The sequence below is a fragment of the Acinonyx jubatus genome, chromosome C1 (genome assembly GCF_027475565.1).
Source record: "Acinonyx jubatus isolate Ajub_Pintada_27869175 chromosome C1, VMU_Ajub_asm_v1.0, whole genome shotgun sequence".
NCBI classification, from domain to species: domain Eukaryota; kingdom Metazoa; phylum Chordata; class Mammalia; order Carnivora; family Felidae; genus Acinonyx; species Acinonyx jubatus.
This window is the reverse complement of record NC_069381.1, coordinates 208,344,164-208,371,475: the sequence shown is the minus strand read 5'-3', so window position 1 is coordinate 208,371,475 and position 27,312 is coordinate 208,344,164. Positions and strand designations below refer to the sequence as shown.

Below are 27,312 nucleotides of genomic sequence, written 5' to 3'. Positions count from 1 at the left end.
CCGCCATCTTGATTTGGGACTTCCAGCCTCCAGAAGCGTGACAGAATACATTTCTATTGTCTTAAGCCCCCCAATCTATAGTAATTTGTTATAGCAGCCATCATAAACTAATACAGTGATAACACCATGTTGCTCTTGACCATGTTCTCTGTATTTCTAAAAGTCTAGGGATGCCCGACTCTCATAAACTGGGACGAAATGAATGTGTCTATATAGCATGCTCTTTTTATACCAAGTGTGTGACTTTACTTGCGGTGGATTCAAAGAAGATGAAAACAGACGTTATAAAACAACAAAGTTACTGCTTCTTCCTCCCTCGTCTGCTTCTGGTCAACATCCTAGGAAAGGTGGCAAACGGGGGCTGTGTTGCCAAAGGGAGCACATCTGGAAAATACAGTAAATGTGCTTCAAGAGGTAGTTAATGTTGGTCATTACAATTATGGGATGTGGAAAGTAGTTGCTTTTAGGCGGATCTCAGAGGTACTACTCTTGCAGGCAGGCGGAGACCAAGGGAAGGCTGGGGTTTTATGTTCAAAACAATCCAGATCGTCAGAGTGTCTGCAGGGTCTCCAACAGGGACAAGTGTGGGTTGACTTTAGAGTCCCTCCGTCCGTGGCAGCCTCAGATTATTGTCTGGTTGATTGTTTGCCTCCGGTTAGACATTGTGGTTTGTTTTCGCTTTTCACTTGGTAATTGTAAACATTTAAAAAAAACAAAACAAAACAAAACAAACCTATTTCGATTGCGGAGCTCACTGTTAAGACGAAAAGTTGAGCGTCATGAGGAGTCATCATGCTTGCTTTCCTGGGCTGGCTCCTCTTTATTTTATTTTATTAAAGAAGAATTTTTTTTTTCTTAAGTTTATTTATATTGAGAGAGGGGGGGAGAGAGAGAGAGAGCAAGGGAGGGACAGAGAGAGAGGCAGGGAGAGAACCAGAAACAGGCTCTATGCCACCGGCACAGAGCCCGATGCAGGGCTCGAACTCACAAACTGTGAGATCATGACCTGAGATGGAACTAAAAATAAGACACTTGACCGACTGAGCCGCCCAGGCGCTCCTGGCTCTAATTTTCGATGCAGCAGCTATGGCAGCAGAGACACTTGCAAGCCCGCCGAGGGCAAGGAGCCTGGGTTAGAGCCTCTCCAGTTTCAAAATGCTGTTTTCCCTTTCATTCTGTTCCTCAGGAAGGAGTGAATACTGCACATGGGGAAGGGAGGGGAGAGGAGAGCAACCGCTGAGAAAGAGCCTCCTTCGTTGTCATCCTGAGAATAGTCCCACCAGTCTTGATCCCTTGTCCTGGTCCCTTGGAGACCCCGTTCCTGCCTCACAGCTTCTTTGTTAGTTGTGGGTCCGAGGATAAACACACAGCTCCCGAGGGCTCGGGTGCCTTTCCATCAGGAACCGGCTGGCACTTCCCAGGTGTGTGTGACACCCCCATGTACAAGCCACCCATGATGTGGGAGAGCGGAGACAGCCGTCCACACTCTGAGTCTCCTGTAGATACTCCCTGGGAACCGAGCTGCGGGCCGGGGGCCACGGTGCCGACAGGTGGCTCTTCTGCGTTGGGCCTGAAATTCCTGGTAGCCTAGTGCCTTAGTTTCCTAGCGCTGCCACAAGCGGGGCGTCCTAAGCAGCAGGAATTTGTTGTTGTCTCACCCATCTGGACGCTGGGGGTCTAAAATCAAGGGGTCCGCAGGTTTGGCTTCTTCCGAGGCGGAGAATCTGTTCCATGCCTCCCTCCTAGCTTCTGGTGGTTTTCTGGAAATCTTAGATGTCCCTTGGCTTGCTGGCAGGATCCCCAGGTTGCACCTGGCGTTCTCCCTGTGTCTGTCCCTGTACCTAAATTTCTGCTTTGCAGAAGGGCGCCAGCCACGTTAGATCAGGGGCCCGCCCTCCTCTGGTCCAGCTCATCTTAACCAATTACATCTGCAATGCCTGTTTCTAAGGTCACATTCTGAGGCGTGGGGGCTTAGGATTGCAGCATATGAATCTTTGGAGAGGCACGATTCAGCCCATAACACCTACTTTCGAATTTTCTTTTGAGTATCCTCCGTGCACCAATATATTTCTCCCTGCTTGAACCAACCACGGGGGTGGGCGGAGGGGTGGGGAAGCAATGAGAATTTTTTTCCAGATGGTGGTGCACATGTGAAATGGAGTAGCATACCTGCTATACGTCATGGCTACTGTTTTATATTAGGTTTGACTAACAAATTACAAAACAATATCTGCTTAGGGTAACAGGGTAACAAATCAGACAGCTTAGAAGTGTGTTAAGTTAATAAGCTTGTCCGTTTCTCTGTTCCCAAGTCTATCCATGAAGGAAACTCATATAACCTGTCTGGTAATGATTTTTCCACAACTTTGTCCAGGTTTTTGCAAAAATATACAAATGAATAGGTGCATATTTAGGTCTTTCTCATGTATTTCAGTAATATATATATATATATATATATTTGTGGCTTTCTATATGTATATTATTGAAATATATTTGTGGTTTTATATATATATTATTGAAATACATGCATATTTAGGTCTTTTCATGTATTTCAATAATATATATATTTGTTTATATAATAAAAATAATAATGATATATATTTGTGTGTGTGTGTACATATATACATATATATTTATATACATTATATAAATATATATATTTATAATATATATAAATATATATTTAGATAAATATTTTATATTTATATATATGTAAATATAAAACCATGATATATATTTGTGTGTGTGTATATATATACATATATATGTGTATATATATATATATATACATATATATGTGTGTGTATATATATATATATGTATATATATATATATATATATATATATATATAAAACCATGAATGTTGTTTGCTTTACGAACCATCCATGGTTCAGCTTTCCATGGTTTCAATTACTTGCAGGCTGGCAACTACAGTCCAGAAACACACGATCCTTCTTCTGACAGATCATTAGAAGGTCAATAGTTGCCCAAGGTTACATGACAATGCTGACATCATTTGCCTTATTACAAGAAGAAGGATGAGTACAGGATAATAAGGTATTTTTAGAGACAGAGACAGACCACATTCCCTTAACTTCAGTGACAGTATATTGCGATAGTTGTTCTATTTTACTATTGGTGATTGTTGTTCATCTCTTACTGTGCCTAACTTACAAGTTAAAATTTGTCCTAGGTATGTATGCGTGGGAAAAAACATAGCATATAGGGGGTTTCGTACACTCTGCAGTTTCCGACATCCACTGGGGGTCTTGGAACATATTCCCTATGGATGTTGGGGGGGGGTTACTGTACACGTAGGTCCAACTCATTCTTTTTAAGTATCTGCATAGAATTTGTGGTACAGTTGGGACCACAGGTGGTTCCGTCCTCTCTCTGTCAGGGCTTGTCCGGGGGCGTGTCCATCTTCTTTCCTTGTTCTCGTATAGGCAGTACTGTTTTAACTCTCTGGGCACATCCTTACATACGTGTGCTTCTATTTCTTTAGAACGGACCGGCGGCATTGGATGTGTGCAACTTTTATGTTTTAGCGGCTGTTAACGAAGGCCTTTTTTGAGAATTCTGCTTTTGGATCAGAAGTGTGTGCTATCCTGGTAAAGGTGCAAAGTTTGCCGGAGAAAGGATAGTCTTTTCAACAAATGATGCTAGGGCAATTGGATATCTGTGTACAACCCCCCAACTTTGATCCTGACATCATACATCTGGTGTATAGAAACTCACAATTCATCACAGGCCTAAATGCAAAGCCTTAAAACTGGGAAGCTTGCAGACAAAGGCAGTAGATCTTTGTAACTTTTTATGCATCAGTATAAACATTCCTAAAATCAAGGTAATGAATGGTCCATCACAGCCCGAAGTTTCTTTGGACTGGGCAAAGATTTCTTAGAACAATAGCAAAAAAGTGATCCATAAAAGGAAAATTTGATTACATTGGACTTCATCAAAATAAAACCTTTTGCTCTTTAAGCAGTAAAGACAAGAGAATGACTAGATGAGACACAGAGTGGGAGAAAATACTTGCGAATCTGTGGGAAAGGACTTGTGTCCGGGATATCAAGATAGTGGATAAGATGATAAACACCCCAATTAAAAAAAAAAAAAAGCCAACGATGTGGACAAAGAAGTTATATGGACAGGAAATAAGCACAGGAAGCTGTTGAACATCATTAATCATCAAGAAAATGCAAATTAAAACCACTGTGAGATATCACTACATACCTATAGCATAGCTAAAAGTAAAGAGGGGCGCCTGGGTGGCTCAGTAGGTTAAGGGTCCGACTTCAGCTCAGGTCACGATCTCGCGGTCCGGGAGTGCGAGCCCCACGTCGGGCTCTGGGCTGATGGCTCAGAGCCTGGAGCCTGCTTCCGATTCTGTGTCTCCCTCTCTCTCTGCTCCTCCCCCGTTCATGCTCTCTCTCTGTCTCAAAAATAAATAAACGTTAAAAAAAAATTTAAAAAACAAATAAAAGTAAAGAGACTTCAAGCATACCTTGTGTTGGTGAGGATGTGGATGAACTGGAGTGCTTAGTCCTGGTGGGGATGGAAAGTGATGGAAAGCACATTAGCAGATCTGAGAATCGGATGGGGGACAGATTTTGAAAAGGCTTGAACAAGGGGTTGGGAGTGATGGATGTGTTCAACATCTTGATTATGGTGATAGTTTCATGGGCTTCTACATAGGTCAGGACTTTGGAAATTACGCAGTGTATTACATGTTGACTATCCCTATAAGAAGGTGTCTGGGGCACCTGGGTGGCTCAGTTGGTTAAGCTTCCAACTCCGGCTCAGGTCATGATCTCACAGTTTGTGAGTTCGAGCCCCGTGCCGGGCTCTGTGCTGACAGCTTGGAGCCTGGAGCCTGCTTCAGACTTTCTCTCCCCCTCTCTCTGCCCCTTCCCCACTCACCCTCTGTCTCTCTCTCTCAAAAATACATAAACATTAAAAAAATTAAAAAAAAAAGAAAGGTGTTCAAACAAGGGTATACGAAGTAGTCATTGTATGGCAGGCACGTGCTAGGTGTTGGGGAAACTAACAATACACGGTTTCTGCCCTCACTTCTGTCAGTTCTCTGTAGCCTTCACATCCTTTTAACTGGCATGTAAATAACAAACTGTATTTTTCTTAGAGTTCCATTCGCTCCTTTAAATACGTTCCTTTATTTAGTCCTCGAGATGGCATGTTTCATCCATCTCTGTTTGCCTAAGGATCCTATGTTGTAACTAATAGTTGAACAAGAGAAGAAATCCCACCCAAAGGGTAGATGGTTCAGGTTGGTGCCTTGGTGTTCCATCCGTCATTCAGGATGGCTCCTTTCTTGTTGTTGCTCTTGGTGGTGTTTCTTGCTTCTTTCCAGCCTGCCCAGAGGGGCTCAGTCCTCAGAGGCCTTTTTTGTCCTATGTGCCAACACCTGGCTCCGACCCTCGTGGCCAGTAGACTCGGGATTGTGCTGTTGAATGGGTACATTTTGTGGGTTGTGGCTCCATGACTGGATGGGCCACCTTCTTGATACTCCTCCTCTTGCGATAGAAAACAGAATACATCACGCAAAACCATGGGTGGGTCTTGTTGCCAGCTTACAGATGTGATGTGCCTAGCAGATGTAGGGTCGATGTATTTCTTATGGAATAATTCTTTTTCTCATGAGTATGGAAACTCAGAAATTTACACAGCACATAGCAACTTCACCCATGGCCACTGAACTTTAGAATGCTATTGAGAAGCATTCACAAAAATAATCTTAATCTAGTTTACAAACATTTTTTTTTCTTTTGAAGGAGGCAAACTTAAGGCACTTGCCTCGATACCTTTTATTTATTTTTTTCATTTTATTTGTTTGAGAGAAAGAGAGATAGTGCCCGTATGAGAGCAAGGGAGGGGCAGAGAGAGGAGAGAGAGAATCCCGAGCATGCTCCACACTGTCAACGCAGAGCCTGACACGGGGCTCGATCCCACAAACCACGAGATCGTGACCTGGGCTAAAATCAACAGTCAGACGCTTGACTGACTGAGCCACTCAGGCGCCCCAAGACCGTGGGGTTTTTAATCAGGCACGCGTGGAAATAAATCTTGGCTGCCTCACTTATTAGAGGTTACTTCCAGGGCCTCTGATCTGTATCCTCAACTTCAAAATGGGGGTGATGACATTTAGCTCTTGACTCTTCGTTGAGGTATGGAATATGCAAGCTTAGCATGGTAACTGGCACGTTAATGGGAGTCAGTAAATACGAATTTCTTCCCCTCCTTTAGTTTCCATAGCCGCAGAGCATTTTAGGGCTAGATGGATAATAGAGTTTTGGTGTTTCTCAAAGTGTGTTCCATGGAGCATGAGTTTATTTAGTGAGTCTTGCCATGAAGGGTTCAGTTGGGGGAAGCAGTGGGTGACAGAAAGTGAGTCTGGTTTGCTGCAGGATGACTTTTAACCTTTCAGGGGCTGGTGCCCCGTGAATTTCCACGTGAGGGGGGAAGGGAAGCCAGCCCTTCGTGAAGGAACATCCCGCAGCCCAGAGCACTTCCGTAAAGAACTTGATCTCCTTTAAGTTGACAAACCGGGGGCCTGAGGCTTGGCTGTCGCTTCCCAAAATGTTTCCTTTGGCACCTTCCGTGTATATAAACACTTTACAAATTAGTTTCCAGGGTTGAAAAATTAGAGGAATTTATAAGGAAATCTGGACTTTCTGATGCTCTTGGAAAGTGGGAGGTTCAAACCACAGTGGGTTCTGATATGGTGACCAGCGGCCAGCGCTGCTCACGTGGACCGGAGGTGGCTTCTCGCCTGTCCCAGGCCTTAAAGAGCAGGCATCACTAAGTCACGTAAGCCGATGGGCCTGTGGGCACTTGGGCTGGGGACCCTGCTCCTTCATTTGGCTGGTGGGAAATCTAAATCCAAAGTTCATAGAGTCCTTGGAACCAGGAAAAGATTCTCGGTCTTCTGACTTTTAAAGGCCAATGTGCTAGAAAATTCTGTGACCGCAGTTATTTGCTTAGCATCCTCCATTGTTCTGCCAGCACAACTCAGGGAGCCCACCTTCAGGTGCCAGTTCTTCTCCCCTCTTTTCCCAGAGCGGTGTGCCGGCGTCTTCGCGATGGGAGGGGGGACGCACCGTTGCCCCTTCTCTCCAGGGCACAGAGAAGCATGGGAACCGGCAGTGTCCTTGCCCATGGCATCTGCTGATCTTGAACATGGTGGGGAGGGCGTCCAGGCAGAAGTGGGAGGCGTCTCTGCCTCTTCACCAAACCCAGGTCACCGTTCCCTGCGTTTCCCATGTCAGGCAAGTGGAAACTTCTCGTTGGTACGGTATTGGCTCATTTTGAGCATTTTTACTGCCAAACATTGGAACAGATTGCTTCCAAAAAGGGGGGGAATTTAGAGGAAGGAGAATGGTTTTTAACTTAATGGCTTTTAACATTTTCCTCACAGGTTATTGGCCTCTGAAGAACCGTTCAGATGCTATTTCAGGAAACCCAACGTGAAAGACCTCTTTAATGGTGATAGCACCTTGATATTTAAGAATTCCTGTTACCACCAAAAGAAGGAAAAAACACACAAAAAACCCCAGAACCCCCAAACCCAAAAAACAAAAAACCCAAACACCCCCAAACCACTCAAAATCACACTGTAGATGTTTTCTGATCCTCTTGGGAAGATCAGATATTCTGATTTTTCCTTACCTTCCCAGATATTCTGCTGTTCCCCTTAGCTCTGCCCATTCCTGCAGAATTATGAGATTCTGATGATGTTCAGCATCAAAAGTACATGGAATTAACCAGAAAGTGGCTTTACCTATAAACTGGTGGATTAGACCTCTCACGCTCAACCACTCTCCTTGGTTCGTGATGGCATAAATGCTGTGTATGTCCCAGTTTCTCTGTCTAGTTACTCATTCCTCTGTCTGGTTAGGTTTGAGACAGTTCCCTGTTGTTCCTTGATAACTATTCTGAAAATTATCCTACATTATAATCAGACTCAAGAGTAGGGTTATTATTTATCTCTGCAGCCTTCTAGCTGATCAAATTTAATATTTTTTGCCACAGCCACTTTTAAAACCAGAAATTCATCTGAAATAGTTTCTGCTGCCTGAAGTTAACTCTGCACTAGCAAGAAAGGAAAGAGATGATGCTGGCTGCAGAACAGAAAACCCCTGGCCAATCTAAAAGCTCAGCAAATGCAATTATGTATTAGATTCTTATGCAGTTCTGAAAGGATTAGTTTCTCGTTCGTAAAGAAAGAAATCTAAATGCTTTTGAAGTACTTTTCAGTAAAAGCTCGAAATACCGCTCATGCATTCAAACAAGGTTGAACTAAAACCCCACAAATAACAATCAAATAATGAAGGGTTTAGTTGTACCTGAAAACCTAGGATAGCTACTGTAACTGAGCCTGAAACTTTCAGCTCTGAGCTTCCTGGCAGCCTAAGTAAGAAGAGAAACATGATGAATTACTCAGCCCTCATTATCTAATAGAAGAATGTCCATCAGCTCATCTGGAGCCCCAAGTGTTTTCCTAAATTGAAGACCCTAGAGATTACCATGGGGTTCTTTTTTAAAAAATTTTTACTTATTTTAGAGAGAAAGAGACAGAGAGTGAGAGAGCAAGCTAGAGAGAGGGGCAGAGGGAGAGAGAGAGAGAAAGGCACGGCTCAATCCTACAACTCTAGGATCATGACCTGAGCCCAAAATCAAGAATTGGGTGCTCAACTGACTGAGCCACCCAGGTTGCCCCACTGTGGGGTTCTCTGTATGGAACATTTGCAACAGACTCTTGGGTGATCATATTAATTGTAGGTTTTGACAAAGTTGCCTCTAAAAGTCGAAAAAATAAACAGTTTAGTAGGGATGCTAAGACGGTTTATGTAGCGGTTAAAGTGGACATCTGTGAGTTTTTTCTGCCCAGCTTCATTTCCCATCTTCTGGTAACAGCACCCTGATCACGTTTTCGGGAATTCTTCTCCCTGTCCTGTGGGCGGGGGACTGTCGGTGTGTCGCCTTCTAGCTGTGGCTTCCACGTGTCCCCCTAGTCTCTACGTTAATAAGACACTTTCTCCCTAAAGTTGGGATCCTGAGCAGGGTGGCAAAAGGCTGAAAGTCACCAGAACTGATTATTTTGAGCACTGAGACCTGCAGTCCTGCTGCATAGACCCCAGGAGCTTCTTCTTCTTCTTCTTTTTTTTTTTTTTTTTTAATTTTTTTAACATTTATTTATTTTTGAGACAGAGAGAGACAGCATGAACAGGGGAGGGGCAGAGGGAGAGGGAGACACAGAATCGGAAACAGGCTCCAGGCTCTGAGCCGTCAGCACAGAGCCCGACACGGGGCTCAAACCCACGGACCGTGAGATCATGACCTGAGCTGAAGTCGGACGCTTGACCGACTGAGCCACCCAGGCACCCCAGCCCCAGGAGCTTCTTGATCCCCATCCTTTCTGAGCTTGGTCCTTCCTTCCTCCTTTCAATTTGATGTCACTCTGATAGTTTGTTTTTTTCTTCTCACGGGAGCTGGAGTTGTTGTCTCCTGCTTGCAACCACAAACTCTGATTGCTACACAGGAAGAATTTTCCTTGAACCCTCTGATGCTCAGCCTTCAAATTTTGTGTGACAACACGCGTGGTGTGGAACAGAGCTCGTGGGCAGAGAAAAGCGAGGCAGCCAGGCTGGAAGGGTCTCCGGGATACGGACCTGAGGGTCATGGCCGTGCACATGTCCTTCCTTATGGGAACACTTCCCGCGTCCACTGTGCGCTTGCTCCACTGGGGGACGAAGAAAGGGTGCGAACATCTTCCCCCCTGGAATTTTTTGTGCACACAGCCTTACGTTCCTGAACAAAAAGAATCCTCATTATCCCACAGCCCTGGCCTGCAGCTTTCATGCTCTGGCCCCATCGCCAGAGAATGATTTTTGTCCTCGTTGTTTATCACGGCGTAGTCCTGCTGTTGGCATCTGCTATAAATCTTCAGGTTTTTGTAACTTGGATGCCGCTCTCACCTTTCTGCCAAATCCCTGTACTGAAAAAGTGGCCTATCATTTTAAGTAATGATGCTTTTACTACATCCAACACAAATAAAGTAATTTTGGTACACGTTATAAAATGAATCCCCTCTTGTCTCTGGGTCTGGGGTAGAAACGGTATCAGGGATACGTACAGCCGTTTGGGCCAAAATAGCCAAAAAGACACAGTCCCAGGCTGTCTGAGTCTTAGTTCTCGAGAAATATCTGTAGTTGTTGGTTAAAAATGTGAACGGCTCCGTAAGTTCACTCTAGGACGGTGTGGGCTCTCTAGCCCAGAAAGTTAAATACGTCCAGTGTTGGCAGCCTTGACCTTCTGGGTGGAGAATGTAGTTCACTAGTCTTCAAGACCTGCTTTGCCACTTTGATTTAATACGAGGCGGAAATCTTCAAAACAAAGCTCTCTGAATCCAGGAAGGTTCATCTGGCATCAGTCAGCTGGGGCATCCTCCCGCCCCCTTCTCCACCCCACCCCCTTGTCTTTTCTCTAGGAGCTTGATGCTTTGTAGAAAATGGCTTTGCAAAAGTGCAAATTTGGGAGTGTCGTGTAACGAAAGAAAATTCAAATCAGTATTCTCCCGTGGGAATCCTCTTGGGGAAATTGAAATTATACTTAAATACTCACATATAGAGTACAGCCAATATCTGTTTTAGGATGTTGACAGACTGAGCGATACAGCTCAGTGGTTTTTCTGGAAGTCAGGTGGTCTAGAGAATGAAGAGTGCAGAGTCTAAGAAACCGGCCAATTGGTGTTTCTTTCTCTCTGTTGTGTTAATGGTAAGTAGTACAAACGCGGTGCTGATCTCTTTACTCCTTGGCCCAGAGAACTGGCGTTTTTCTTCATAACATAATTTAATGCTCTCGTTGAACAGAGGCTGGCCCGTGAGATGTGTGTGTGTGCTCTGAACAGGAGGGGACTGTGTTGGCAGGGTACCTAGGAGCAGGGCGAGCATTCAGTGAAAACTTGGAGGCAGTCTTTTGGAAATAAAACTTAATTTGCAGGGCTCTCTACACGTAAGGTAGACCTGCTTTGCGATTTGGGGCCATATCTGTGTTTTCTCCACCGCCCCCTCCCCCCCCTCCCGTTCTTTTTCTCCTCCTCCTTTCCTCAGTGAATGGGAGGGAAGTTCATTCCACTCCTGAATTTCTCTGAACTCTCTTTGCTAACTGCTAATACCTCTCAGACATTTTATTTACAGCTTTCCCAAGGGGCAACGGCCCCCTCTCCTTTCTCCCATTTTCCTTCTCAGCGGCTGGAGGCCGGAAGTCACAGCCACATTGGACAAAACCAAATTTGACAGTTGCTTCAAAGCCATTGGTTTTTGGGGCCTTTTAAAAAATTCTTTCTTTTCTTCTCACTTTTCTTTTTTGTTTTGGCTTATGGTTAAGACGGCATAATCTTCGCCTTAGATGCTCACAAAACTCATTTCTTGGGTTGTAGATGAAGAGGACAAATGGATTCATTTTGATCCAGGGACTGTAAGAAATTGACAAACTGTTGATTGCTTGTAAAATGCACTTTAAAAAGTCTCTCTTGGAACTTAACAGATGCCTGCTTTCCTTATGTTAAGAAGCTGATGCTGTTTATCTTTTTTATTTCAATCACTGGCCCCTCTAAATAGGAAATTTAACTTTGATTTGAAGCTATTAATGCCTGCTGGTAAATAAGAAAATGCGTGATAGAGCAAATTATTTTTCATCTCTTGCATTTCTATGGGCATCTTAGACTCAGGGGAATTTTCATGTAGCATAACAATTTCATAAGTGTTAACATGTTTTTTTAAACTTCACATTATAAATAGGAGCAGAAGCCTGCTTCAGAAATTTAAAACTGGATTAAAGTTGGCCAAAGCAGAAGGCAAAGTCATGGCTCTGTTACAGCTTACATCCTTGGGGTTCTGGGTAGTCCATTGACTATGCAATCGATTCAAATAAAATGCTCTTACTATGGATTAATAATACTTTTTGACATATGGATCTTGGAACTCGAAAGGGTCATGGAATTTTTTTCAAAGGTATCTGTGAACTCTATGTGCATTTCCTATGGACCAAAAATGTATACCTTGCAAATACATCAAATATGTTTCAAACCTTGTGTGCTTTATTGAAAGAAATATTTATTTAAAATAATTATTGATTCATTGTGACTTTTGGACTTTATGCCTATTTTTAAGTACTGAATATCAAAGTACAGTTTGTGGGTCAGCAGCATTTTGGGCTTGAAAGGAATTGTGGCACTTGAAAGAAGTGGGGGCCATAGATTTGATTAATGCTGATTACAGGGGTGAAGGTCAAAGTACACTGACTTTGGTAGATTTGCAGGCTGCTTCCTTCCCCCATGTCCCTTTCTTAAAAACTCTCTTTTCCTTTTTTTTTTTAATGTTCATTATTGTTGAGAAAGAGAGAGAGAGAGAGAGAGAGCACAAGCCGGGGAGGGGCAGACAGGGAGACACAGAATCCAAAGCAGGCTCCAGGTTCAGAGTCCGATGCGGGGCTTGAACCCACAGACCACGAGATCACGACCTGAGCCGGAGTCGGACGCCTAACCGACTGAGCCACCCAGGTGCCCCTTAAAACCTTCACTTTCAACAAATGTCATGGAGCTTTTGCTTTTGGGTGAGGAGCCAAACTAAATTATAAGGTGGGTCTAAAGAAGTGGTTCCTGTGCTCAAGAAGGCTTCAGTCAGTTAAATATGAAGTAGATTGTTGTTATCACAGAGGAAACTTCCATCCTAAGACCGTGGAGGGCAAAAGAGGAGAGCCTTTGTAATCTGTGCCCTTTTACTAGGAGCACGAAAGCTTCCCCTCGTGTCCTACCCGGGGAGATGCTCACGTTTCAGGGATGAGGACTATGCGTGGCCATGTATTGGTTGGGAGAACAGAATATTTTAATTGGGCGGGGCTTTGAGCCAAATTGAGTCAGAGTTCTGTTATCAAGGTCAAAGGGAAAAATGGCAGCACCACGCCCGCTCTACCACAGGTGCTGAATTGGCAATAATGGCAGATGTGGGCACTACCGGTCTCCCAGATTTTGTGAGTTTCTTTATTTGCCACAGAACACTTCGTGCTCCCCCCAGTCCCGACTCCCCCCGCTCCCGCCCCGCCAAGCCCTCCACCCCGCCCTGGTCTGGCGCTGTCCTGTTGAAATTGACACAGTCCTCTGACGCGAGCAATCCGTTGATGCTGGTCTGACGTGGTCTCAGATGGTTTTCCAGCCCATCTTTCAATACACGCATGTTGTGCAATGGCATGTGTTGAAAATTGCCAGGATTACTGAGAAACGGAGACTTTGTGATTACAATGAAAATCTCATCTAAGTGTTTAGAAGTTTAGAATGTTTACGTTTGTTTGGACAGATGCTATTTGGCTAATTTCGTATTTGGGAAAACGTTATTTAGTTTACACTTCTTTCTTCCCCCCTTTCTGCAGTCTTTTGCACATTGGTTGTGAGAAGCTTGTATGGAACGAGGCTAAATGAGCTAAAATGTTGGTGATTAGGCAGATTTCCTTTCCTCCCTTCTGTGGCCAGTGTTTGTAAAGATGTGTCCTTATCAGATGCTAAGGAGTGACTTTGATGCTTGAGTTCAAAGTCATACACCGTCTTCATCTGTCTACATCTTTTAATGCATCCTGGGCCATTTCCCACATTCTGTGTGTTTTTATGTTCGATGCTTTTGCTAATGCTTCCTTGGTTTGACATATCCTTCATCACTTGTATGCTCAGCCGAGGGGATCATACTCCTCCCATAGCAGATGAAACTGCCCTTCTGCCTTTCCTGATCTCCAAGTGCAGTGAATCATACCTTCCTTCTAAGTGTCCACAGTTTGTTCTTATGATGCAGTCCTACTGCTTAGCTCATTCTGGTTTTTCTTTTTAGTAGAATCGCTCATGGACTTCTGTCTTCTAGAAGCCTCTAAGCCCTAGCGGCTGGGAACTGGGTCTTTATTCCTCCTTGTATGTCCATTGCACCTGCATAGTACTTGGGATAGAAAGATAGGAACACAGGGTGCCTGGGTGACTCAGTCATTAGCCATCTGACTTCGGCTCAGGTCATGATCTAACAGGTTTGTGAGTTAAAGTCCCGCATCGGGTGAGCTCGAGCCCCGATTCGGGCGAGCCCTGCTTCTCTCTCTCTCTCTCTCTCTCTCTGTCTCTCTCTCTCCTCCCCACCTCCCGGGATTTTCTCACTCTCTCTGACCCTCACTCACTTGAGCCCTCTCTCTCTTTCAAAAAAAAAAAAAAAAAGATAGGAACACAGTGCAAGCCCCGTGAATATCTTTATTTCTGTAGTGCTTCAGTGAACTAATGATATTTTCTAATTTATTTGCTATCTCTTAATTTCTTTGGAAGGAAAAGTGAGAGGTAATATGGCGTATGTGGCACTGTAAATGAGTGAGGATGCTGAGAGTGGAGTTTGACTTTTATATTCAGAGGGAGTGAGGGAGAGAGAGAGAGAGTTGTATTTATCTTTAGAGGCAGCTATTAATGGGAAGCGCACAATTCTATATGTCTATGTTAAGTTCTTTTGAATGTATCCTGGATCTCCTTGACATTTAAGTCAAAGTATATCGTGTGTTTATCTTGTTATTGCCTGTTTACTGTAGGGATATTACGTGTTATATTTACTTTCAGTAATGCAAGAGATGTCAACAGTCAGAGCTATTCATAAAAAAACAATAATTAAAATATAAAATGTAGAATCTATTTTGTTTAGAGTCACATATGTTTCTTGGTAATGGTTGAGTTTTCGATGGGAGAAAATTTTAGGTTGCTTTTCCTTATGATAAAATGATCCCTGGTTGAGCATTTTCAAGAAGCCTGGAGGCCTCCAGGATTGCTAAACACATTATTTGTTGTGCTATAAAGCAAGGACATTCTCAAAAAAAAAGGGATTATTTCAAAGGAAAACTGAAGCTAGCTTGGTTTCCATTGGTCAAATATGGTACACACTGACCCTCAAAATAAATAACAGCTGTTGGGGGTTATGCCCCATTGAGTAAAACATAAGAGTCTACGAAGCTATCCTGATACAAACATATAGATTGGAGAGGGGGGAAAGCTCTTTGTTACTACACAACGGTAACTAATAAATAAGGCAAGAATTAGAAAATCACCATTTTGCAACCATCATCTTAATTGGGCCAGGCGAGAATCATCAGGGCACACTAAAACCAGTGGACGGATGTTCGATTTGGAACAGGATAGTCACATAATCTCGAAGTATGTCTCCACAAATTATCAGTTGAAAAAGGGAAGAGTGTAACTTTTCACTGAAGAAATCCAGTGGGCATCACCTTCAACACAGAATTAGAGTTAGCATCACCCAGAATTAGGGTGAACCCTCATCAGGTGCCTCCTGATACGGTGCACCGGGAAGTACCACTTGCATGGCACTCCTGTTTTGGGAGCACGTATCGTACAAAAGAACCGGCTTGTGCTCTTAAAAAAAATATCGATGCCAAGGAAGACAAAGAAAGGCCAAGACACTGTTCCTAGGCAGGACAGCCAGGTGCAGTGCATGATCTGGAATTGGATCTTGGACCAGGAAAATAATTGCTATAAAGGGCTTCACTGACATGGTTGGTGACATACTTTTACTACCATTATGCAAGAGAGAGTATTCTTGTTCTTGAGAGATATGTAACAGCATTTTAGGTGTGAAGGGGGAATGACATCTGGAGTCTGTATCTTAGTCTCAAACCTGTGTGAGGGAAGGAGGGAGGAGAAAGGGAAGGGAGAGATGGGGGGAGCGAGAGGGAGAAGAAGGGTGAAGTGAGGGTGAAGGAAGAGAGAGAAGGGGAGTGTGGGACTGAGAAGAAGGTTGGCGGGAGGGAGGAGGGGGAAAAAGAGAGAGAGAGACAGGAGTGGAGAGGAAGAGGAAAGGAGAAGGGAAGGAGGGGGACAGTAAATGAACGAGAGCAAGAATATATTGTAAAGAAAATGTGGTTAAGTGTGATGGCTGATAGATCTGGTAAAGGGTATAACTATTCTTGCTATGTTTTGGCAAATCTGAAGTTATTTCAAAATAAAGCTCTAAAGAAAAACACATTACATATACATATTTGCAGATGTCATTTCTAAGTTAAAAAAATTAATGTTTATTTTTGAGAGAGAAAGAGACAGCACGAGCAGGGGAGGGGCAGAGAGAGAGAGGGAGACCCAGAATCCAAAGCAGACTCTAGGCTCTGAGCTGTCAGCACAGAGCCTGACGCGGGGCTCAAACTCACAAACTGCGAGATCATGACCTGAGCCGAAGTCGGACACTTAACAGACTGAGCCCCCCAGGCGCCCCTGCAGATGTCTTTTCTAACAGATTGGGGATGGTGGTCACTGAACTGTCTGAAGCGTGAGGGCAGGGGCATTGCTCGCTACGTACTCAGGGCAAAAGTTGGCAGTTCGTAAATACTCGTTTGACAGACACAGGGATTGCGGGGCCTGAAGTCTCTTCAGCTGTGGAAGATGGATCTTTGCACAATTGCAAATGCCAAGTGTAAGTATGTATGTTATGGTTTTCAGGTTCCCTTGCAGCTACATATGGCCATGTAACAAGTTAATGGTAGCCAGTGGGATGGAGCAGAAGTCTTAAAGGGAGGGTGCCTCTTCTCTGCCTCTCCTTACTGTGTTCTGGTGGGGATAGGAATGTAAAGGTGGAAGGTGGAGACCGTCTCGGGGGACCCCTGTGCTGAGGATGGGGCACAGAAGCTTGGGCGGCTGGGATCCCGATGTCTGGGAGCCATCTCCCCCCCCCCCCCCCACCCACCCCTGCTACTTAACCCAGACGTCATTTATGTGAGAGAGAAATAAATGTCTGGCTTCTCTAAACCACTTTGCTGTTGCCTTTTTTTCCCCTTCCACTTGCAACTACAGCTCATCCTACACGATACGCTGTACTTTCTAAAACATCATCACCCTTGCATTTTTGTTCCTCTGTGGAGCTTTGTATTCAGTTTGTCACATAGACACATGGATTGTAGCAATTCTCTGCCCTTTTCTTCCTCCTCCTCCTCCTCCTGCTCCTCCTCTTCTTCTTCTTCTTCTTCTCCTCCTCCTCCTCCTTCTTCTTCTTCTTCTTCCTCTTCTTCCTCTTCTCCTCCTCCTCCTCCTCCTCCTCCTCTTCTTCTTCTTCTTCCTCTTCTTCTCCTCCTCCTCCTCCACCTCCAGCTCCTCCTCCTCCTCCTCCACCTCCAACTCCTCCTCCTCCTCCTTCTTCTTCCTCTTCTTCCTCTTCTTCTTCTTCTCCTCCTCTTCCTCCTCCACCTCCAACTCCTCTTCCTCCTCCTCCACCATCAACTCCTCCTCCTCCTTCTTCTTCTTCCTCTTCCTCTTCCTCTTCTTCCTCTTCTTCTTCTTCTTTCTCTTTCTGTTTCCCCAGCGTGGAAGCTGTCCGATTGTGACGGGGATTCTGCTTCTGTGCTTGAGTTGGTGGGTTAGTATCTGCGGTGTGGGGGATGTCGCATGCTGAGGGCACCTCCACTTCCCTCTGTCCTGGCAAACCGTCTGCATCTTGCAAATCGCTAAATTGGCCTGAAAAGATTGTGCGAAGCGGCTTTCCTGAGATTCCTTGTCCTGACAGACCCAGCTGGAGACTGGATGTGCAGAGGCAAAGCACTTGCCACAATCGGAAAAATAGGAAATTTAAACCATTTCCAGTTGCCAAAAACATTTTGCTTCAGCTGAAGGATTCGGAGCAGGTTTTAAAAGTGCCCCTTCTGCCTGGTGAGTTTTGTGTCGCAGAGCTCGGTGCCTTTTGGAATCCACTCATGTTTTTACTTGTTGAGCGGACGGTTCTTCCTTTGGAACTATTTATTGCCACTAAGGCTTGCGGTGCACTTGGTCCCACGGATAATAAATGGGTGTGTGTGCCCACAGCACAACATAAGTAGAGGAGCTGACTTCCAGCCTGTTTATTGTTAGACTGGTATGTAAGCAAGAGAGCTTAACGCCTCAATTATGTGTGCGTGTGTTTCTGTGCATCGAAACCCAGGAACTTGAAAACGGACCCTGTAGGGATACTGTATGATGTTCAGTTATTTCCTTCAGAGTACTTATGTTTCAAATGTCGCATGAGTGAAGAGTGTATTAGCTTGCATAGCTCCCGTGGTGATGTTATTTCGTGACCTGGAGGCCCTGTAGTTTGAAGCGTGATTTACTTCTGGTGGGCTGCATTAACTGCTGGTGCTCTGGCTAATGTGAACCTGAGAGATAATTGATCATCACTTGAATGTAAAGGATTGTATTTGGAATTGCCATGGGTGAGGGCTTCCGGCTCTGTAAGCTCCAGCAAGCCTAGACAGGAATCAGTGATGGCCACTGGATGTAAAGTGTAATGGTATTCCTAGGGAAAAGAGAAGGAATGACTTATTTGCCCAGGGTCATCAGGTGAAGTCCCCGCCACAGTTTGGTCTGCAAAACAAACCAAACGAAACATCAGAGGAAATCAACAACCAAGCAAACTGGAACCAAAATGTAGATGGATGGATGCGTGAGAAGAATAACTTAAATATTCCCTGCTCTCCGGGGCACCTGGTGGCCCAGTCGGTTGGGTGTCTGGCTCTTGGTTTCAGCTGGGGTCGTGATCTCACAATTTGTGAGTTCGAGCCCCGGCCTGGCTCTGTGCTGACAGTGTGGAGCCTGCTTGGGATTCTCTCTCTCTCTCTCTCTCTCTCTCTCTCTCTCTCTCTCTCTCTCCCTTTCTCTCTGCCCCTTCCACTCTTTCACTGTGCTCCTCCCCTCCCTCTCTGCCCCTCCTGCCCTCTTTTCTCTCTCAAAATAAATAAATGAACTTAAAAACAATTCCCTGGGCCCAAGTGAGCCTGGGGGTGAGACCGGGAATAAGGAAGTTTTCATGTGAGTTTCCTGTAAGTTTCAGCTCAAGTAGGTTGTCTCACTATGACCTTAGGCAAGTCACACAAACTTCTGAGCCTTAGTGCCTTATTTATCAGTCAGCTAATTAAAGGAGTGGAATTGCCCCCCCCCCCCACCTCCAATGCTGATTTTCCTGGTAGGGAACACTGTAGTTTCTGCTCTAGGTACTTGTTAAGGATTTGTCCGAATATTTTTATGATCTGCAAAAATATACTCTGATTTAAATGAGTGGCATTTCCATACCTTCAGAATTACTACTGCTAGTGAAAAATTTTGAGAGGAAATTAAGGCAAAACAAAACAAGTTGCCTTTCTTCCTTGTCCATGAGCGTATATAGATACCTGTGGCATTTAACAGGAAGCTTGGGGTGTTAAGGAGAAGCATCATTTTCATCGTGGCCTTGCTTGGGTAGAGAGGCGTTTTTTCAAGGGAGGGGCTTTATGAAGTTGCGTGTTCCAGACTGAATCCAGAGGAAAAGCAGCGCGAGAGACCTAGTCGGTGCAGAAGACTTTCAAGCCACAGGTAGGCTTTTCAGAGTGTTGTCAAGGAGGAGGTACAAATGCCAGAATTAGTTTGGACAGCTCTTTTAAGTATAAAGAAAAACATGCCTACTGGCAGAGATGGAGTTTGTTACATGGCAGATATGTGTGTGGGCTTTTGATCTTAGGCAGTTGAAAAACAAGTAACATTCCATTTATATTACCTGAAGCTTTTGGTCACAGAGCTGTTTTTCTTTTTTTAATTTAAATTTTAGTTAACATATTTAGTTAGTTAACATAACCAATATTGGTTTCTGGAGTAGAATTCAGTGACTCACCACTTAGACACAGCACCCAGTGCTCATCACAAGTGCCCTTTTTAATACCCAACACCCATTTACATCCCCTACCCACTTCCTTCTATCACCCTGTTTGCTCTCTGTCGATAAGAGTCTCTCGTGGTTTGTTTCCCTCTCTTCTTTTCCTCCCCCGCTTCCCATATGTTTACCTGTTTTGGCTCTTAAATTCCACGTATGTATGAAATCATACGGTGTTTCTCTTTCTTTGATTGACTTATTTCCCTTAGCATAATCCATTCTAGCTCCATCCATGGTCATGGAGTTTTGAAGTTCTCCAGGATGGTTTCCCTACTTCTGTAAGCACCAAAGTGACCAGACCAACCCGGGAATCAAGTCTGTCTGTAGGGTGTCCCCTCAGATCTACCAAGCAGATGGGGCGGATGTCATACCTAACATTGCCAGAAACAAAACACAGAGTAGGGAGGATTTTGTAGGAAACTTCTGATGGGAATTTAGAGAGCAAGGACTGGCAAATGAGGCTCCTAAGAGAAAGTTGAGAAGGAAAGAGGACGTAGTTTTAGTGTGAAAAGAGCAGAGAATTACTTTTTTCTGATTTCACAGTGTGTCGAGATTACAGGGATGGAAAGAGATATTTTGCATTTGTAGCAAATGCATTATTTGGGCAATTAAGTACAGATAAAATGGAAGAGAAGATAATCGGTCTTCTTAGGAGAGGCTACATAATTTTGATTAAGTTAAAATGAGTAAAAATGAAAGGATTTTGAAAGATTGAGTCTTTTTTTTTTTCTTAAAGAGCTAGTCAGCAGAGTCAGAATTTTGGGAAAGAGGGTTACAAACGTTGGAGAAAACAGTCACGCTTAGCTTTGAGGGGATGCACGATAGACAGACTTGGTTCCAGTGCTGGAAGAATCAGGAAGAGCTGGTTCTGTATTGGGAAAAAAATGGTGCTTAAAAGTTTGATTGGAAAAAAAAAAAGTGTGATTGGGAAAAGGCTACTGAGTATGAGGTTCTTTTGGATTGTGATGAATGCCTGACAAGGAACCCTGGTTTCTCTGCCTTACATGAAAACGCCAAGATTCACTGATCCGGTGACTACATGAAGTTGCACTAATTTTCTGTTGAGAACTAGAAAGCAACATATTTTGTTTACATGATGCTGGTTTTTGCTTTATTCTTATGTTTGTATTAGAAATGAGTAATTTAGTCCCAGAGAAAATACACGTGGGGCTTTCTGCCAAGACCCAATGCCAAATGTGAGCTTTGTGATTAAAGTATCCAATATTAATCTTTGCGTGACAAAACCAAATTAATATATATATTTTTACTTTATAGGATCTGAAAAGAAAGCATCGTAACTCCAATGCAGGATCTAGGAAAAGTTGAGAGTTAAACTGGGCTTTGACCAGCGTAGATGTGACCTTGATCTTATAAAAAGAAAAGGTTTTCATTTTTCTTGGGATTGGAGGGGTGCAGATCAAGGTGACTGTAATTATGATGACTATCAAGTCTCCTTGTTTGGTTGTTGTCCTTGGGAAGGAGGATTTGCAGTGAGGCCAGTGTTTTGTTCCATTCCTGTTTTTCATTTCTGGGCTTCAGTATCCAAATCCTGCATATCTGTAGAATGTAAGCCACAGAAATGTAAAGGTGATATTCATTTATCAATTCAATAAATGTTTATTGAGCACCTATTGTGGGCCAGATACTATGCCGGGCATTGTCTTTGTCTTCTGGGAGCTCATAGTCTTAAGAATGTAATAGACATAGAAACATGTAATTATAGTGTAGTGGACTGGTACTGTAATCTAGCGGGGGGGCAGTTGTGAACCCTGTACTGGGTGGGAGCCCTTCACAGAGTCGGGGACGTAGGCTATTTAAGGATGGCTAGGCATTGGCATTGAGAACTAGGAAGGCGTAGGTAAGAACATGTGCAGAGTTGGGAACTCAGGCTTGTCCGGACAAGAGTGAGCACACCACATGAGACTGGAGTGTCGGGAACGGACTGGGGTGAAGGAATGTGAAAACTAAAATGTCACTGAGGCACGATCGGGAAGGAGGGGTCTCATATGGGGGCCATTTGTGAGCATGGACTCCATCGTTTAGACGCTGGGAAGCCCCTGACAGCTTATCGGAGGCAAATGACTCAGATGTATTGGTTTTAGGAATACGAATCTGGCAGTGACATAAAAGAGGAGTTAAAGGCAGGGAAAAGAGGAGGCTCTTGGAACGGGTACAGAGAAAAGGGGATGGAGATAGCATTTAAATCAGTGACTCGGGGGTAAGGCGGCCGCAGGGGTGTGAGTGGCAGCTAAGCACTAGTTGTTGTGTGGAGTACGTGAGTCACGGCAAGTGGTACGAGTTTTGATTTTAGCTGGCCTCTAATTAGGCAGAACAGGAAAACTATATTTTCGTTGTTGGATTAAAATTTTTTCCACCTCATGATCTAAAGGCAGGCCTCTCTGCTTTTTAAAATAACTATTTACCGAACAAGAACACTGTACCTGCTGTTGTGCTTAGGAGGTACCTGTTGCTACAGATATTTTACAGGCAAGGAAACAGATGCTGAGAGAGGTTAAGAGTTTGCCAAAAGTGGTAAGGATGGGATCAAATCGGGTCTGTATTGTATGCAAGCGTATTCGCCCATTTGGCTCTTGAGAAATGATAACCGTTAGGGAAAAATTCCTGAAAAAATAGGAAAAGATTCTATTTTAACTGCAGCAGATACATTGTAAGGTATTTTGGTTTTTATTTAGACATGTTGGCCAGTTATTAAGACTTTTCTGCCCATATGGGCAGGCCGTGAATTTCGTACTACTTATAAGCTTAGGAACTCTTCAGGATACATACAGTTTGAGTATCTTTCAGAATTATAATGGAAGAACGGCACACCTTAAAAACCTGTGCTCACATAAAGAATGATTTGCCTTCTGTTTTATTTGTGCCAAACTCACATTTTCTGTGGCTAGCTAAACAATATTTTGTAGGCTTTGTTTCTGGATAAGATAATTTTTTTCTTTGACTAAGGGGTAGACCCATCCTCCTAAAGAGTAAAAACCAAGTGTCCACATGTTCAAGGTGATGAGCCAGTAACTTAAAAGCTTTTTAAAGCAAAAAACCCCCCACATTCCTGTTACTATAGAATGACAGCAGAATCTAGCGTCCTAACATGTGTCTAGCATGTCAGTGTAGAAGAAAAGAAGCTGGCAGGAAGATGAAATTTATAGCCAAGAGAAGAAGGAGTCCATAAAAACAGACCTCCTGAAGACACAAAAGTTGGAATAGTAAGAAAAGACCTACTCTGCATATGTTTAAAGAGTTAACATTTTTGTTATAAGGAGTGAACAATAGAGAATCTCAGTAGAGAAATGAAAACCATACCCAAGAACCAAACGGAAACTCTTGAACTAAAAAGTGAAATAACTAAAATGTCAAGTTTTGCCAAATGGACTTAACGACAGATTGAAGAAGGAAGAAGAAAGGGGCAGTGACCTGGAAAACAGATCAGTAAATATCAACCCATTTCAAGAACACAGAAGAAAACAAGGAAAGGCTAAAAAAGCTTAGCTGAACCTCAGCAGTTTGTGGGACGCAGCAAGCAGTGCAGGGTGCACGTGTGATGGCAGTCCCGAGGAGGCGAGAAAGAGACGGGGCAGACAAAAATTCAGTAAGTCCTGTTTAAAAATGTGCCCGATTAACTGAAAAATATCAATTTACAGTTCCGAGAAGCTTAGCAAATCCCAGGTAGGAGAAACCCAAAGAAAACTCCACTCAAGCAAATGGTAGTCAAAATGCTGAAAATCAAAATAATGAGAATGATCACGAAAACGGCTAGAGAAAAAGAAACCATTTACATACAAAGGAACTGTGAGGTCAAAGATCACTGACTTCTTATCAGAAATAATGGAGAGAAGGGGCGCCCAGGTGGCTCAGTCGGTTAAGTGTCTGACTTGGGCTCAGGTCATGATCTCACGGTTTGTGAGTCTGAGCCCCGCATGGGGCTCTCTGCTGTCAGCACAGAGCCGGCTTCAGATCCTCTGTCCCCCCCACCTCTCTGCCCCTCCTTTGTTGGTTCTCTCTCTCTCTCAAAATGAATAAACTTAAAAACAAAAAAGAAAGAATGGAGAGAAGGAGATAATGGCAATGACTTCTTTCTTTTTTATTTGTTATATTTATTTATTTTTGAGAAACAGTGAGACAAAGTATGAGCGGGAGAGGGGCAGAGAGAGGAGGAGACACAGAATCCGAAGCAGGCTCTGGGCTCTGAGCAAGCGGTCAGCACAGAGCCCGACTTGGGGCTCGAAACCACGAACTGTGAGATCATGGCCTGAGCCGAAGTCAGCCGCTCAACTGACTGAGCCACCCAGGTGCCCTATTTTTAAAAAAAAAAATTTTTTTTTACATTTATTTATTCATTTATTTATTTTTATTTACTTATTTATTTATTTATGTTTATTTACTTATTGTGGGGGAGGAACAGAGGGAGAGGGAGAGAGAGAATCCCAAGCAGGCTCTGCACAATCAGCACAGAGCCTCATGCAGGGCTCCATCCGAAGAACCATGAGATCATGACCTGAGCCGAAATCAAAAGTCAGTCAGTTGGCTGAGCCACTCATGTGCCCTTGCAATGACTTCTGTTAAGTGATGAAAGACAAGAGTAATCTGTCACCTGGAACTTTGTTTCTGGGGGAGATGTACCATGAACACAAAAATAGGATTTTCTGCTTACCAATAGTTTGTGAACCTCTGAATCAAACAAAGTGAGACAGGTCTGTACTTTACAACTTCTTAGTAAATTGAGAAGTTCTATGAAAAAGATATCACAGCCACCAGTTTCCAAACTTTTTTTTTTTTTTTTTTTTAATACCATAAGCCATTTCTTCACAGGAGGTCTCGGGATTAGCTTTATTTGTAAAACACTTCTGGAAATACTAAACTTCAGGAACGGATTTTGATATTACCTACTGCTCATTTTTATGCTTGGGATGTCTCCAGGATGTAGTGTTTTGGGGAAATAATTGGCCCGTGTATCTGTATCTGTAATAATGAAAATGTGAAGTTTCCCCTCCCTTGCATTTTCTTCCTTCTAATAACATATTTTTAGGTTGAGTGGCTTTGGGTCGTTGCTGGGTGAAATATCTTCCAGCAGGGCTGAATTGTTCAGTGTTGCCTCTTTTAGATCATTTAACGCTGGTTGAAAATAGAACTCCAACCTGGAGTTCTCAGTGCGTATTTTAGGAGTATAACAGTGCCAGGAATATAGGTTGAGGTAGATTGCAATGCAGTTATTACCTTTTGTGTCTTCTGTCTTATGAGTGCCTACCTGTGCTCTCGTGTGTAGTTTAAATTAAAAAAAATTTTTTTAATTTATTTTTGAGAGCGCAAGCAGGGGAGGGGCAAAGAGAGAGATGGAGACACACAATCCGAAGCAGGCTCCAGCCTCTGAGCTGTCAGCACAGAGCCCAATGTGGGGCTCAAACTCACAGACCGTGAGATCATGTCCTGAGCCGAAGTTGGAGCCCAACCGACCGAGCCACCCAGTCGCCCCTCTTACATGTGGTTTAAACGTGAAGTATTGTAAATTAATGCTACAAAAACCACAACTCGTTTACAGGTAGTCCAGAACTACGTTATAAATGACTTAAGCCATCTAGTTCAAAAGAAGTTAAAACTCGTTGAAATACTTCTTTGAAGGATGAAGCATCTTAAGTTTCATTGCAAGTGAGCAACGTGACCTCTTCGAGTATATTTGCGAATGGAGGTTATGAGATCATCATTCACAAGGCTTGTTTTGAATTTGTTCCTTATCCTCCTCCTCTCCTATTTCTCAGTTGGGTTCTAGGAGTCCAGCACATCCCCTTTCTGTGGCTGACTTTGAACCCTCCATAGGGATTACACGGAAGCTCCCATCGTATTGGCATTGGTTGACAGATGGGGTTGTGCTTGTCTTCTTGCTCGTAGCTGTTAAGGGTATGATGCAAATTTGTCTCCCTTTCTCTCTCTTGTTTCTCCAGGAATTTATGAGTCTCAGTCTCTTGTCCCTCTAAATCAAAGCTTCCTAACTAAAGAATAAACTTCTAGAGCAATGGTTCTCTAATTGGTGATCCCCAGCAATCAAGCACTTAGAAACTTGGTAGAAGTATAAGGTATTGGCCTTGCCCTCTGATGTACTGAATCTGGAACCCTGGATGTGGGGACCAGCAATCCATATTTTCACAAGCAATCCATGCTTTATCAAATCCCGTTCCTGAAGTTTAGTATTTCCAGAAGTGATTCTGAGTCTTCTTAAGTTTGAGAACCACTGCTCCACGTTAAGGGAACACTTTTGAATAGTTTTCCTGCTGGTTATTCAACAGCAAAAACAAAGCAGTACCTAAGAGTTCTTGGTGGTGGTAGTGACGGGGTGTTGGATGAGTTCCTTTCAAACCAAATGAAATATTTTAAATAATAACAAATAACAATAAATAGTAGTAATAATAAAGACAAAAAGAGAAGCTAATATTTACAGTACATTTTTTTTTTTTGTGGGCCAAGCCCTTTGCATCATGCCCTGTCTCAACTAATTATTATAATATGCCTGAAGTCAGTACTGAGGTGATTGCTGTTTTACAGCAAAGAAGCAGGTTTAGGGACGAAGTTGGCCAAGGCCAAGATGTTCAGTAGGACAGCCAGGATTCTGACGCTGGTCAGACTAGCACCAGGTCATGACCCACTTGGTAATGCTATCTGAGACTTTGGGCAATGCCTCTCTCCTCCTGTCCCTGCCCATAAATCCCCTGCGAGGCTAGAGACCTATTCATACGCGCGAGAAGTGGAGCCAGACTTCATTTCGTTACAGATAAGCTCATGTCTTACTCATTTGTGATTTGCCCACTCTCCCGAATTCATATCCAGAGCTACTTTGATCAAGTGGAGAGAAGGTAGCAAACAGAATTTTATAGCCTGTTTTCTTTCAAAAGTTGATCTCATTCTGGAAGTAACCAATTCACTGACCTTTTATCTTTGGGCTCTAGTTTGTGGTTTTTGAAGCTTTCCAAGATCAACGGAGCAATGATGTGGTTTGGCATTTTAAACAGTTAATATGGTATCACGCTGGATGATTTTGAAAGCAATTAATGCTTGAATGAAGTCCTTATCCCACTGAGTCATGTTTCCCCTTTTTAAAAAATCTTTATTGGATGATTAGAGGCAGCCTTTCAGATTCCATTCCTGGTAATTGAGGGATTTATTTTACCTCCAAGATAGATTTGTCTTCTTGACCAACAAGGAAATGGAGTCTTTTAAAGAAGTAAGACAAACCATATTAAACGGAGAGAAAGGGGCTCTCCAGATTGAAATTTAATATCGTCATTTTTTAACGTGAAAGCGAAAACTTAAATGAACCTTCCGACTTACTAATTAATTTGACTCTAGCTCCACCCCCACCCCCCCCCCCACCATGTAGCTTCCATTTAGTAGAGGAGTCTAAAAGAAGGGCATTAATTAAAATTGGAATGATTAATTTTATGTGTAAGTCAGAATAAATTAACTCCAATGTCAGTATAAATTAACTCCAGTGTGAATAATTCCATAAACCTCCTTTCCATGGTTTGCCTCAGTAATTGAGAGTTTATCAGACATTCCTAAGGATTCAGA

The 27,312-nt window shown here is 43.4% G+C and overlaps 1 protein-coding gene across 3 annotated transcripts in view; it reads left to right on the top strand.

Annotated features, from left to right (window-relative positions):
* Positions 1-27,312, top strand: part of PID1 (phosphotyrosine interaction domain containing 1) — a 229,208-nt gene that overhangs the window by 6,783 nt on the left and 195,113 nt on the right. The gene's annotated exons all lie outside the window — the stretch shown is intronic.